Raw genomic sequence first — 13,733 nt, forward strand, 5'->3', positions numbered from 1 at the left:
TCCAATAGTAGAATAGATTTTTGGCTGATCTGCTGCAATTTGTTTGCTCTGTCTCATAAATGACATGTCCTTAGCTGGATCTCCAGTCTGTGCAGTATCTGTACAGTTGTTTTTACAACAGTCTAGTCTTGGAAGCAAGCCTAAAAGCATGGAGACTGGATTACTATATACTGAAACACTGTTGTATGTGTTCACTATTTTAGTCATCTGTAGAGAAGATTTCAGTATTTTTTTCTGTTGAGAGTCCTTAAAGTCACAGTTGAGACACATTACTAAAACTGCTAAAGGTTGTCGTATGAACTATTTTTATTTCCAAATTGCTAACCTTGAAGCAACGATTGGCATGATTACTAGCAAATATCAGCAGATTGGCCTGGTTACTAGCAAATGTCAGCAATCTCAGTATCACACTAAGATGTTATGTCAGTGCAGTCTCTGAGACACCTTCAATAGAAATAAAATTGTACCATTAAGGAGAGGAGTGGGATGTCCTTCGATGTGCAGCTTTATGATCCCTAGAGAAATGAGAGACCAGCTGCACAAGTTTTGGCTTTATCATCGGTTAAAAGGAAGGTAAATACAGCTATCGTAAGTATGGCATTAAACATTTAGTGAAATTCTGTGACAGTAACAATGCCTTCAGGCATTTTATGTCAAATTGTATTGTCAGAATGCTCTTGCCAGTGATGAATTCCCTACCACTACCTTTCTCTTAAAAGCCACAGTTCTCCAGATTCTGTCCAAACATGGCCTATTCAGTGACTGGTGAGATTATAGTTATCATTAACTTCAATAAACTAAATAGTCTCCAACATATGATCTAGGTCTGTTGTTTCACTGATCATCGTAATGCAAATACCATATAAACATGAAACTTTTGCCCAGGTAAGGACCTTGCCACAGGCGTGCACGTTTTGTACATGTATTTTAATATAAATGCTTCGTTTACTGTTCAGTGAGCTGGACCAGAACACTCCTTTTTTTAATTCTGTTAAACAAAACTAAAATTTTCAAGTTCAGGTAACATATTAAGATAGACATTTCTAAAGAATGCACAAGCAACATCCATGGTAAAAGCAAGAATCATGTTGAATCATCAGCAAAAGTAAGAAATTGTTCTGCATCACTGCCACTGAGATTCAGAGAACAGAAATGGGTATTTAGTGTAGTCAGGAAAGCAGTTAATGTGGGCTGCTCACGTATTTACACAGCAATGTTGTTCCAGACCCTGGGCCTTAGTGAGGACAATAAGTGACAGCTGCAAGGTAAGGATGACAGTGAAGGGTGAAGAGTGAAGCAGAAGGCAGCAGAAGCATACTTCTCAGCCTCTAAGCATAAAAAATATGAACAAAGTCAAAAATAATGGGGGTACAAAGCCCCAAAACTAGGGACAAATTTTAAATATTGCTCTTATAAACTTACAAAGTTGCTAGAATAAAATGTTTTATATTATTGTGCACTTTCTGAATGATTGGATGTCTGAAACTCAAAATGTCTGTCACTATTTATTAAATTCATTCCTCACTGATTTACAAGAATCCAGAAAACCACACATTTTATGTGCAAGAGACCAAAAATATGAGGACAAAATCTGAGCATTCTGTGACAATCTGGACAGTTGACAGGTATGAGTACAAGACAAGAGATTTTGAGATTTTGAGATGAAGCAGATTTCTTAGGAAGACAGAGGATCATATGTAGCATGTAGCAGTGTAAAGATAAGAGTAGCAGTTAGCTGTATGACATGATGGGAGATGAGCAGACTGTAATCTTTTCCTACAGAAAGGCAATATATTTTGGTGGGTTAGATTTACACACGAGTGTAAAGATCTAGAGATTGTGTTTAGCACTGCCTGAAGTAGGTTTTCATAATTAGAGGAAGACATGATCATTAATAGCTGCCTGAATAGAAGGGTAGGGATGAGTATACCCTGACCAACTGAAATTCTTCTTCACTAGAAAGTGAATGCTTGATTTTGTAACAAACTTATAGAAAATCTTTAGCTTTATTCACTGTTTTCATGACATGTTCAGAAAATGTGAGTAACAAACCTTGTACACTGAACTGTCCCTGATTTTACAAAACCTGCTTTATTTTTCTTCATTTTTTGCCTAGTCTTATGTAAAATTTGATTTTCTGGTAATCCACAAAGGATTAAGAAAGTCAAAAATGCAACACATTACAATTTCATACGTCTTATTTTATGTTCTTACAAAACCTGTTGTTCTGTTGACATTTTACACAAATTAGAGTAATATTTAAAATTATCTTGATTTGGGGTGATTGTTCCCTATTTTTTAGCAAAGAAATTCAGAGGTATGACAGAGCCATTCAAATACATAGCTATCTAAAGAGTGAGGATTGACTAATGTGACCTCCAGTGGGAGAAGAGACAGATAAGCTAGGGGAACTATGGTTTGTTTGTCTCCCTCATAATTCATGGATTGATTGTTTGTTTTTCAGTTTAAGTCCTTTCTTGGAGAATCAGTTCCTTGAAAGCAGCTTGCTCTGGATTACTTTACTATCATTTCTTCCTGTATAACTATAAGTAAACCCAATGACTAGGTTATTTGCATAAGACGTTATGTTTTATAAAAAGCCTAAGAGTGATGGTGCTTGTCAAATAAGGCAGCAAAGTAATACAATGCAATAGGAAACATTGTCACCTCACAAGAGATTCTCCAGTTCAATTCTTGCTTGGGATGTCTTCAGTGTACAGTTTGCATGAGCTCCCTCTGTTTGTGTGGCTTTTCTTTGGGTGCTCCAGTTTCTGCCCACATTCCAAAGACATGAAGTAGGTGGATTGGACACTTTAAAAAATCATCATATATGTCAGTGAGTGTATGTGGTATGAAAGAACAGCTACCACTGGCATAGCCACCCAGTGGTGTGAACATTGGCTCTAGATGATGGTCACTGTTGATGTGTTACCCCAACTTCATGTACATATGTGGGCAATACAGGATTATGGATGGATCTGGTAGGGATGGGGATGTAATCAGAGGACTGTTGTGCAATTATCTCATCAACACAATCAGTTTATAATTCTGAAACAAGCAAGTGATGTGAAACAGGATCAAATGCCTCATCAGACTCATTGGTCTGGTAGATATTATTGTAAAGGAATGGTGTACTATATGGTATCTCCTCCTGATACTATGATGTTTGTAATGAGACTAAGATCTTCTAATCTAGATGTTGTTTCAGCTATCTTTTAAAAGCTTTTTCTATGATATTTTGAGATGTAAAACAATTCAGAAATGTCTGTTGGATTCTGGCAGATTCTTGGGGCCTGAGTTATGAATAGTCATTATGACAGAGGACTTTCAAAAACCTGAGTACTTTCTAGAAAGATGTTTATGATTATGCTGGAGAAGTTGAAAGTATTTTATGGTCTCAGGAATTCAGGATGGACAGGTTAATTTCTTTATGGGAAACATTTTTAAAGAGAAATGAGGAAGTAGAGTCATTGCCTTTTACAGAAGGCTAGTGTGTCAAGAATGTTGAGTGGGTGATCAGTGGGCTTTCACTGAAACAGAAGCATTGAGGCTTTGACAATAGATAGATAGATAGATAGATAGATAGATAGATAGATAGATAGATAGATAGATAGATGCAATATAAAAGTCATTAAAGAGTCATTTATCAATGAGCGGCTCACTGAACCTCTCAGAAGTATTGGTTAGGACCCAGTCTAATATTGAGAGTACCTAAAAGTAAATTGGTCTGGAGGACTGTTGATCAGTTTAAAAGAAGTACTACTGTAGCATAAGATGAATGGAAAGGTGGGATGGATTTTTAAGTTACACATTAGTGTTGAATTATGCTTAGTCATAAACACAAGTCACTTTCTTGGAGTGAGAACCAGGGATAGTCATTATTTTATTCCCAGACAGTGGAAAAAAACAGATAACTTCAGTGTGACTTCAACCTTAGCAAGCGCTGGCTTTTTGTTAAATCTGACCCCTATCCCAAAGCAGCTTGCTGGAGATATCTACAGTACTGATATTTAACACTGATTATCTCTGCTAATAAGAAAATTCCAGCTACAGTACAGCCATGCTGATTGGTGGAAATGAATGCCTCTTTGGTCTTATGTGCTGCCTGAATTGCCTGTTCAAATTCCAGGTCCTGTAACTGTGATTACAAGAATAGCAAAACTGAAAGTCTAAATATGGGAACTATATGTTAACTCCAAGGTCATGGTACTATGGGGAATTCTCCCTGAATATGGGAATTATATGCCAAGTCCAAAGTTGTGGTAGCTTGGTATATTCTCTGTGAATATGAGAAGTATATGCCAAGTCCAAGGTTGTGGTACTATGGGGTATTCTCTCTAAATATGGAAATTATATGCCAAGTCCAAGATTGTGGTACACTGGGTTATTCTCCCTGAATATGGGAATAATATCGTAAGTCCAAGGTTGTGGTGCTGGGGGGTATTCTCCCTGACTATGCTAAATATAATGTCATGGTAGCTTACAATAGTCTCCCTACTCTAAGACATAACATTCTCAGAGTTATTTAAGTAACAGCAGTGTGGGGCATAGTCCCCGATTTCAGAGAGCCAGGAGGTGAAGACCTCATGCAAACCTCCGTAATGACATTACAGTCACTGTATCAATAGTCTGATCACACTTTGTTTTCAGAGTTGCAGGAGGCTTGGCAATGGTTCTCTCACTTGGAATGGGAAGCTTAAAATATGCAAAATTATTAGTTTTAAACATTTAAAAAGTGGCAAAAATACTTCTTTGAATACTTTTTCAAGCTAAGGGATACTGGCATAACTGTTTTTAAAACACCACTAGAAAAATATTTTACAAAAGGCATTTTTATGCTGTATTATGTCCAGAGTGACAGCAGTAATGCTTTCTGATATAGCTTTGTGTTTTATGAAAGATTTTTCACATAGTAATGCACTGAGAGAGGTGTTTCCATTTTCATAAGAGCTGTGTGAAAATTTGAAATGGCATTGCCATATAATGGAGGTCATTGGGATTCATGCTGGATCATAAGAAGATTTGTCATTAATTTTTTTACTTATAGCCATGTGTGTGTGTGTGTGTGTGTGTGTGTGTGTGTGTGTGTGTGCGCGTGTGTATGTGTATGTGTGTTTGTGTTGTGTGTGTGTGTGTGTGTGTGTGTGTGTACTTGGTTATCTACTTAGAGGGATGCTTCATATGGATCAGATGTAGTGACATATTTATATTAATTAGGAGGAAAAAATTGCAAGCTGCTGCCAAGGTTACAAGAATATGTTCATGATTTTCCATACCAGTATTTTAATCTGTGTCATTTTGTGGCTGCAGTGGTGTGGAGTTAATTTGAGAGTAATGCGACAGCACATAACATGAATGCATGCCAAGATTTTCAAGGCTGAAGTTACAGTAGCTCAAATCATTACAAACATTGAAACAAGTACACATTTAATCTCAATAGTTTATTTTTAATGATGTTTAAAATATGGAATCTGCTAATTGTCTAGGAATGCATTTGACACAAAACTGTGTCTCAAAAGAAGGTTATGAGTAACTGTGAAGGGTTAAGAGGAGAACCAGTGAAGTTTATTAGTTGATTTATTTTCGATATGTTAGATCATACATATACCACTAAGAGAGTGAAGAAAATATAAGTACTTTATGCACTTTGCAGAGATACCAGCAGTGACATCTTAAAAACATATCTGCCCAATGTTTTTATACAGAAGTGTATTCAAAGAAAAACAGCAGTCTGTATAATGTTTTATATCACTATATATGAGTAATTCCTCAGTGAAGAATACCTGTGCCATATTCATCAGTATATTTTATTTATTTATTTATTTATTTATTGCCATTTGATTATGAGGAAAGTCTGACTGGGTAGGAGCCCATCTTCAGCAGAGGCCCAGGAAGGAGAGCTCCAAGGTATTACAAAACATTTTAAGAATAATAATTTTACAGCCTTTAAAAATAATACAAGAAAACAACTGCAGTTTAAATAATTACGCCAAATTAGAAATAATATGAAAACATTGGTTAAGAATAGATACAAGTTATATGACAATGATTTAATAGTTGGAGAAATTTTAGCCATTTTATACAGAAATGAAAGGTAAATTAGTATAATACAAACATTAATTGCAATATGAACTGAGGGAAAAAACAGGCGTATGGTATATTTAGAGAGAAAGCTGGGGAGACAAAGTAGGAAGTGAGTGAAGAGATAATAAAGAGGTGTAGGTATGAATAGGTATTTGACCACATTTAGGGATATAGTTTATCATGATGTTGAGCAAGAGCAGAGCCAGCTTTTGGCTAGGAAGTCTTTCAGAATGGTTTTGAAGGGAGGGAGGGTACTGACCTGATGGATAGAGGTAAGGGGTTCCAGGCCTTAGCAACATGGTATGAGTACAGACAATGCCCAGTAGATGTGATAGGTTTGTAGACAGACAGGAGTTTCTGGTCATTGGATCATAATGACTGACTAGAAATATAGTTGTATAGAATTTTATTTAGTGTTGGACAAGCAGATGGATTCTGGATAATTTTATAATTGGTAAGAAACTGTGTATATGTCAGTTGATAGGGTATTTCCAATCTATTTAGGATTTTTAGTGCTATACCATGGTGGGTTCTCAATGGGGTATTTACTGCAAATTTAGCAACTTTGTTATAGCATTGTTCAAGTTTTGATTTTTGTGAAGCCTGGAGGCTAGTAAGGATGGGAGTGCCATAAAGAAGTGTGGAGAAGGAGTTAAGTTGTGACAAGTGTAGCTTTAGTTGCGTCAGTGAGAAAGTGGCTCTATAAAGCATCCCTCATTTTTGATGATTTTTTCATGCATTTTTGTATGTGTAGGTCAAATTTAAGATTATCATCCATATAATCCCTAATAATTTGCTATGAGAAGTGACTTTCATGGCTGTATTATCAAGAGAGAGGACTTTAAATGTTGTTTGTTCATGGAGAAGGATTTAGGAAAAAAAGTAATAGTTTGATTTTTAGGGTTGAGCATGAGTTGTGGGTTACAAAGCCATGTTTCAGTTGGTATTAAAGCTTCTTGAGTAATTTTTTGGAGGTGTACCATGTTGTCAGATGTGCAAATTAGTGTGGATTCATCTGCATACTGTATTAGGGAGGCCTGTTGTGTGGATGCATGCAGGATCTTGCTGAGAATGTTAAAGAGGAGGGGACCAAGAATAGAGCCTTGTGGTATACCAGTGGTTACTGGGAGATATGGAGAGAGGGTGGAGTGCCATTGTACTGACTGATACCAATTGGACGGGTAGCTTTTTAGCCATAGCAGGGTGTGCTGAGGGACACCTAATGAGGACATTTGAAGTAGCAGTTAGCTGAGACAAACTGTGTCGCATTATCATTCGACTCTCTTTGTACAGCTAAATTGTATTATTTGTTTCTACTCATTTCCTTCTAGGAGGTGCAAGGCTATTTAGAATATTCAAGAAAGTTGTACAGAATTCATTTACAGCAGCATCTAAGGGGAAGATTTTTAAGACAATCCAGTTAATAGATGATAGGTTAGTAATGAAAATTTCTGTTTTAAACTTGGAACAGTTGTTTGTTGTTTTATAAAGATGCTGTTTAAGGGAATGGGTAAGATGTCTGTTTGTATAGATTTAGATTTGGAGATGATCACTGAGACAGTCAGAAATTGTACCTAAGGCAGTGTATTTGCTATAGTCCAATACTGTGATCCAGTCTGATGTGGAATTTGATGTCTTGCTATAATGTGTGGGGCTATGAATTTGTTGTGTGAAACCAAATAAGTTCATGATAGATGTAGGGGCGTTAGAGTTTATGTCCAACCAATTGACATTCACATTAGCTAGTAGCATTATTACTTATGGAATTGCTGTAGATATACAATATAGGATATCTGCCAGTATAGCTGTATTGTTACAAGGAGGGATGTAAAGAACAGTAATAAATATTTGTTTATAATTATTAAATTTCAGGAAAGTTATAAGAAGCTGTATTGTTACAAGGAGGGATGTAAAGAACAGTAATACATATTTGTTTATAATTATTAAATTTCAGGAAAGTTATAAGAAGCTCTACTAAATTGAATTTTGGTATTGATTTGTTATAAGGGGGAATTTGGTAGTTATTGGGAAACATTAAAGCAATACCATCACTTTTCGTCTTTATTCAGTCATTACAGATAATATTATAGCAGAGAGATATAATTTTGGAGTTGTTTATCCTAGGTTTAAGCCAAGTTTCTGTTACAGTGAGAACACTGGGTGTATTTTGGGTAATCCAGGCATGTCGTTATGTTTCTAACACTTATGGCAGCAAAAGTTACATTATCGGGGTTGAGGGTTAACCATTGTAGGGTTAGACTAGTGTGTGGAAGAGAACTGTCTTGATGTTCGTTGTGATAGGTGGGACCAGGATTAGGATGAATGCCTCTTCCTAAAATAATTTTAGTATATTGGGGATTATTGATACTCGTTTTTTGGAGAGGATTCTTCCACCTAATTTTTGTTTTGATATGGGTGGAAATGTAGTTAGTCTAAATTTGGAGTAAAGGTGAGGGGTGTCATTACATAGGTTTGGTGCAATGTGTAGACAGTATAGGAAGGAAGTATGAATAGGTGGTTGGGACAGAGTTGGAGATATATTACGAGCTATTATAGAGTCATGGTAGGGTGAGAGATAACCCGATAGGAGGAGAATAGAAGATAAGCTAAGTAGTAGCATGATTAAGTAAAGGGATCTGTATGCTCTAGTTGGCAGGTAGTGGGGAAGTACAGATCAAGAAGGGAAAGAAAATGCAGGATAGATGAATATTTAGTGGTGGTGGAGTCTAAAACTGATAGAGGGTAGGTAAGAAAGAAGTGTTTTCTATGAAGGAAGAGAGCTGGGTTGTCCTATTATCTTCTCTGGAATGTAAGGAATAGGGGAGTTTAAAAGGCTAGAGCTTCAGAATGTAATTAAAATAGGAAGAGGTGAGGGTTTATTTGGGAAAAGTAGAACATATAGGTTCTCATAGGGAGGGGAGTGACAATGAATGTATTTAGAGCAAAGCAGTATTAGAGGGAGAAATGTATTTAGGATTGGTGCTAAAAGATTAAATGGAAGTTGGGAATTAGATAAAAAGAAACGAGTGTTTTTAGGACAGTAGTAAAGTTGTTTGGAAGGGTTATGGAACAGGAGTCACAAGTGTAATGAGTGTGTAGGAAGTATAATAATAGATTAAGATGGGGAAGTAAAGTGAACTGACCATAGTGGGTTTTCACTCTCAGGTGAAATTATAACATAGAGTAATCAGTTTATAGCCAATACAAAGCAATTACCAGACAGGTACCAAGTACAACAGGTATTCTTTCATTTCTTGAATGCAGAAACCTGTTAGCCAGGAAGACTAAGTAACTAGCATATACAGCCTAATCTGTTACTCAAGAGAAAGGACAGTAGCCAACTTAGAAACTAGTCCTTAGAGTGCAAGGACATCTCTGTTGGAGGGGGGATGTTAAAAACTAATTTCCAGCCCAGGCAGGCACATATTTCACTAGATGAACTTCATATACGCACGGTTCTTCAAGTTAAATGTGCTTACATTGTCCAAAGTCAAAAATTCTCAGTGAAAAAATTTGGGAGTTGTCTCTTGTGGCAGAGTTTCAGCAATATCTGGGTCAAACGTAGTGACTCCAGGCTATTGTACAAAAAGTCTCAGTGAAAATGTTTTGGAGTTTGCCCTTGTGGCAGAGAGGAGTCTTGGTTGAATCTAGTGACATCAGGCTGTGGTCTGTCTGGAAGTTGGTGAATGAGTTTTTTCCCCTAACTGTTCTCTATTGCTAGTCAACTTTCTGTAGGGTTGCCACCTCTTAAGCATGCCAAAGTGGGACAAGGAGGTGTGGTCAATATGACACTGGCCATACCCCCTACCATGACAGGGGTGTTGAAGGAGATGCAGTTATGGGTACAACAGCCTTGATAATTGTAATAACTTAAGGAGTGTTGGAAACCACTAAGCAGAACTGCTGTACATTATATAGGTCTCCCTCCTGATACTGTGTGGCCATGCTAGATCCCCTCTGCAGATCTTTTGGAACCGGGTGGTAGAGTACACACCACTATGGCTGGCAAGAAATACCATCACACTCACTAGGCTGTTAATCAACATAACCACTGCTCTTGTCCTAGTTTACTACTGCCGCACTGCCACAGAGGAAGATGTAAGAGGAAAACAGTGAATAAGAGCAGTTCTGGAAACTTACATTTGCAGCCTCTCTGCTTTCCCCTCTTCTTTTAGATTAGGATACTATACTGACAACAGCACCTAGGTTTAGTAGGTCAAGCAAGTGCAAGGCAGTAAGTGACCTGGCATACACACAGAAGTACCCTACCAAGAAACTTTTCTAACATCTTTTTTACGAAACTTTACTGATATAAATAAAAGGATTAGCTTAGTAAATGTGGATTTTGTTATGATTTCTGGCTTCCCAGATACCTGGCATTTGAGAAAACATCATATTCCTAAAACATCAATATACAGCAAAATAATTAGAGACAGTTAAAGCAGGAAAAAAATAAATAAATAAGAAGAATGAACTGTTAGGCAGTGCCTAATCAAAATTTACACATTTCCTAACCTCTAATGAGATCGCTTTGTTTTTCAGTTTTTCTAGTTTTTAATGCACCGCATGGATGATTGACCTAGTTCTTGCCTCCTTCACAAGTTGGAGCCAACTGTTGCATGATTAACAACACACCTGGACCTAAAAGGAAACAGCTATGCCTCACTGCCTTCAGGTCCGGGTTGGTCAACATTGGTGACTTAACCAAATTGCTGTGGAAAAACTGGAAGCATTTGTGGCTTTTCTACAGCAATTCAGTGTGATATTGAAAAGTGAGACTTTTAACATCCTATTGCTTTACACAGCAGGCAGTGGGATAAGGTAGCTCAATCCTTGAGTGTCCCGTTGTAAAAGGGGATGGGTGATAACCGTAACTTTCTGCATTAATAATATAACACAGGCTCATGCCCTGAAGACCACAATGGAGTTTGGCTGCAGTCTTATGAATTGTATGTTCACTTGTACTCTTGTTAGCACTTGGATAGAGGGCAGGAGCAGATCTCAAGAGACAGACTTAATCTCTTTTCCATTATAGTAACCAAATAAAATCTGTTAGTTCAAAAAGACCACAAAATCTGCTGCCTGTTACTAGAATCACTGGAAGATCCAGAAATCACATATACTGAAACAGAACAGTCACTAAAAACCCTGAGAAAAAGGTAGCCATTACCAGTTACTCTATTATGCTGTCCAGCATTCGTATCACTTTGCAGTGGCTCCTTTTCATCCTTTTGTGCAACAATGATAACATTACTTTTATCCTGGATCATTGCAGCAAGTGGCAAACACTTCCAACTTGGATCCTACAGTAAACCTTCATAAATAAGGTCATTAGCTTGGAACTAGCCCTAGAAAGGAGCATAAAGCCCAGCTGAATTGCATGTCCAGGCAAAATCAGGTATGACTGCACCAAAGTACTGTGTGAAAAAAGTCACATCACAAAATGAGCTAAATTATATCAAAATATGGCAATTCCCTTGTTTTGTGATTCTGGACTTAGCTCTTGCTGGTATTTGGTAACATTCCATTTTGTTAAGGTTCAACCAAGAAATTCCCTCATTATTTCCTGTGTCATCTTAAAACTCAGATATCAGTAGGACGATATGCATTTTCTTAATTTCTTATCACATTATCATTCTGTTTATCCACTTCATTTGCTATCTAGTAGCCCCTGTCTCTTCCTTATAGTCTTTGTCATACCTGTGACCACATCAAAAGCTTTCATTTTAAACTGCTGCCTCATTGCCTTCTGTTGCACTGGTTGCAGATTACTATTTGTGGGTGGAAGGCGGTGCTGTTTCTCTGAGCTGTTTATGTAAGCCTCACATACAACTTGAATACCGGGATCCCCCCGGAACCATGACTGTGGTGGTGAAGTTTGCCTGTGAATGCCTGACAACCTAGTGATTCATGCAGCCAGCTGAGTTCGCCCCCTTCTAAAAAGATGTGTGGATCTGCTGTATGGACTTACCTCCAACAAAGCAAAGTTTGGAACTCACTTGTACGCAACAGCAAGGTAGATTAGGATGGACTAGACTCTGGTGAACTGAACTGTTTCTTTGGACACTAAATATTTCCAGACTGCAGCAGAAGGAATCAGCGATTCTACTTAATGTTAAAAAACACTGGCAAGATTTAGTTAGCCTTGCCTCCATAGACAGTATTGATTATAAAAGCAGACTTCTTCAGTGGAAATGGTCTTTCTTTATCTCTGGAGATGACTCTCAGAAGATCCCACAAGTAGGTATGGGGATACTTAAAAGCCATCAATTTTTTGCCATTAGATGTGAACATACAATTTAAAAGACTGCAGTGAAATAAAATAAATGACAATAAAACCAAAGCTATATATTATATACCAAACAGCCTTCTTAGAGACTGTGGCTGAAATGTGTGACAAGGTGTCACCTGTTGATTCTGTACTCGTAGTGAGACACTTCAGTGTTCTGTGCTGAATGATGGTAATGCCTGGAGGGATATGACTGGAATGAATGACTTTCCTGATCTGAATCTGAGTTCTGAACTGTTTTTGAAATCTGTGGTGATCATGGACTGTCCATAACAGAACTCATTTCAATATAAATCATAACTCTATTCATTTAATGTTGGTCAGGATACTATTTCTTAAGGCTAAAAATCAGTTAACTGAAAATATACAAGTTGTTTTTCACATTTAGTAGGAAATGGTTGGACAAGAATAAATGGTTTGGGTACAGGATGGAACACAGGCGCAAGCATGTGTTTTCAGCATGATTAAAGCTGTCTTCAGAATGGGTGAAGCTAGTGGAAGTTGTCTATTTGCAGATTCTACCTATATATGGTGGGGTACTTTCCCTTTTTGGAATGTGTATATAGTTGTGTGTGTCTGCTGTGAGTTAAAAGGGGATGGGGTTAAAAATGAAAAGGTACATTTATTTTTGTTTGTTTCCTGAGTGTTTTAATTGAAACAAAACCTCTGTCAAAATGTGACATAGGTTCAGAGACAAGATACTGCAATTGCATATTAGATCAGCTTGCCAAATATTAATGTGTGCGTGTAAGTTGTAAGTTAGAAGCATATTTAAAAAAACTGCCACATAGAACAAAATAAAGTAATGAATGACTGCCTTATCGATCATTTTATGGAATGTAAATGGCATTGTATGGACAAGCAAAGATTATTGCTTTATATTAAAAAGTGTAGGGCACATGTAGCAATGTTACAGGAGACACCCTTAGAAATTAAAAATTATTCAGCAGAGTGTTAGGGACAAAGGAAAAGGGGATAATAATACTGATTGCAAGAGAGACTCGGTTAACGAAAGGCAAGAATACTAGAAGTGTGATAATAAGGGGCTAGTCGCAGGGAAGGATAATTACACTGGTATGTATTCATGTTCCACCTAAAACTACTATTAAGGAGCTTAAGGGAATTATGGGAGAGGTAAATAGCTTCAAACAGGGAATACTATTCAAGAGTGGAGACTGGAATCTGATATGCAATAGTTAAAATATTCTGGGGACCTAGAAGGGAAAATTATAACAAAAAAGGTAGATTTATGAAGAACTATGTGGAAAATATTTGGAATGGAAGATGAGAAATTATTACCATGAACCCAGAGAGACTTTTCATATTATTCCCCGAGTCACATTAACTGTTTTGGACAGGA

This window comes from Protopterus annectens, chromosome 3.part1, assembly GCF_019279795.1.
Source record: "Protopterus annectens isolate FY-2018-M chromosome 3.part1, PAN1.0, whole genome shotgun sequence".
Lineage (NCBI taxonomy): Eukaryota > Metazoa > Chordata > Ceratodontiformes > Protopteridae > Protopterus > Protopterus annectens.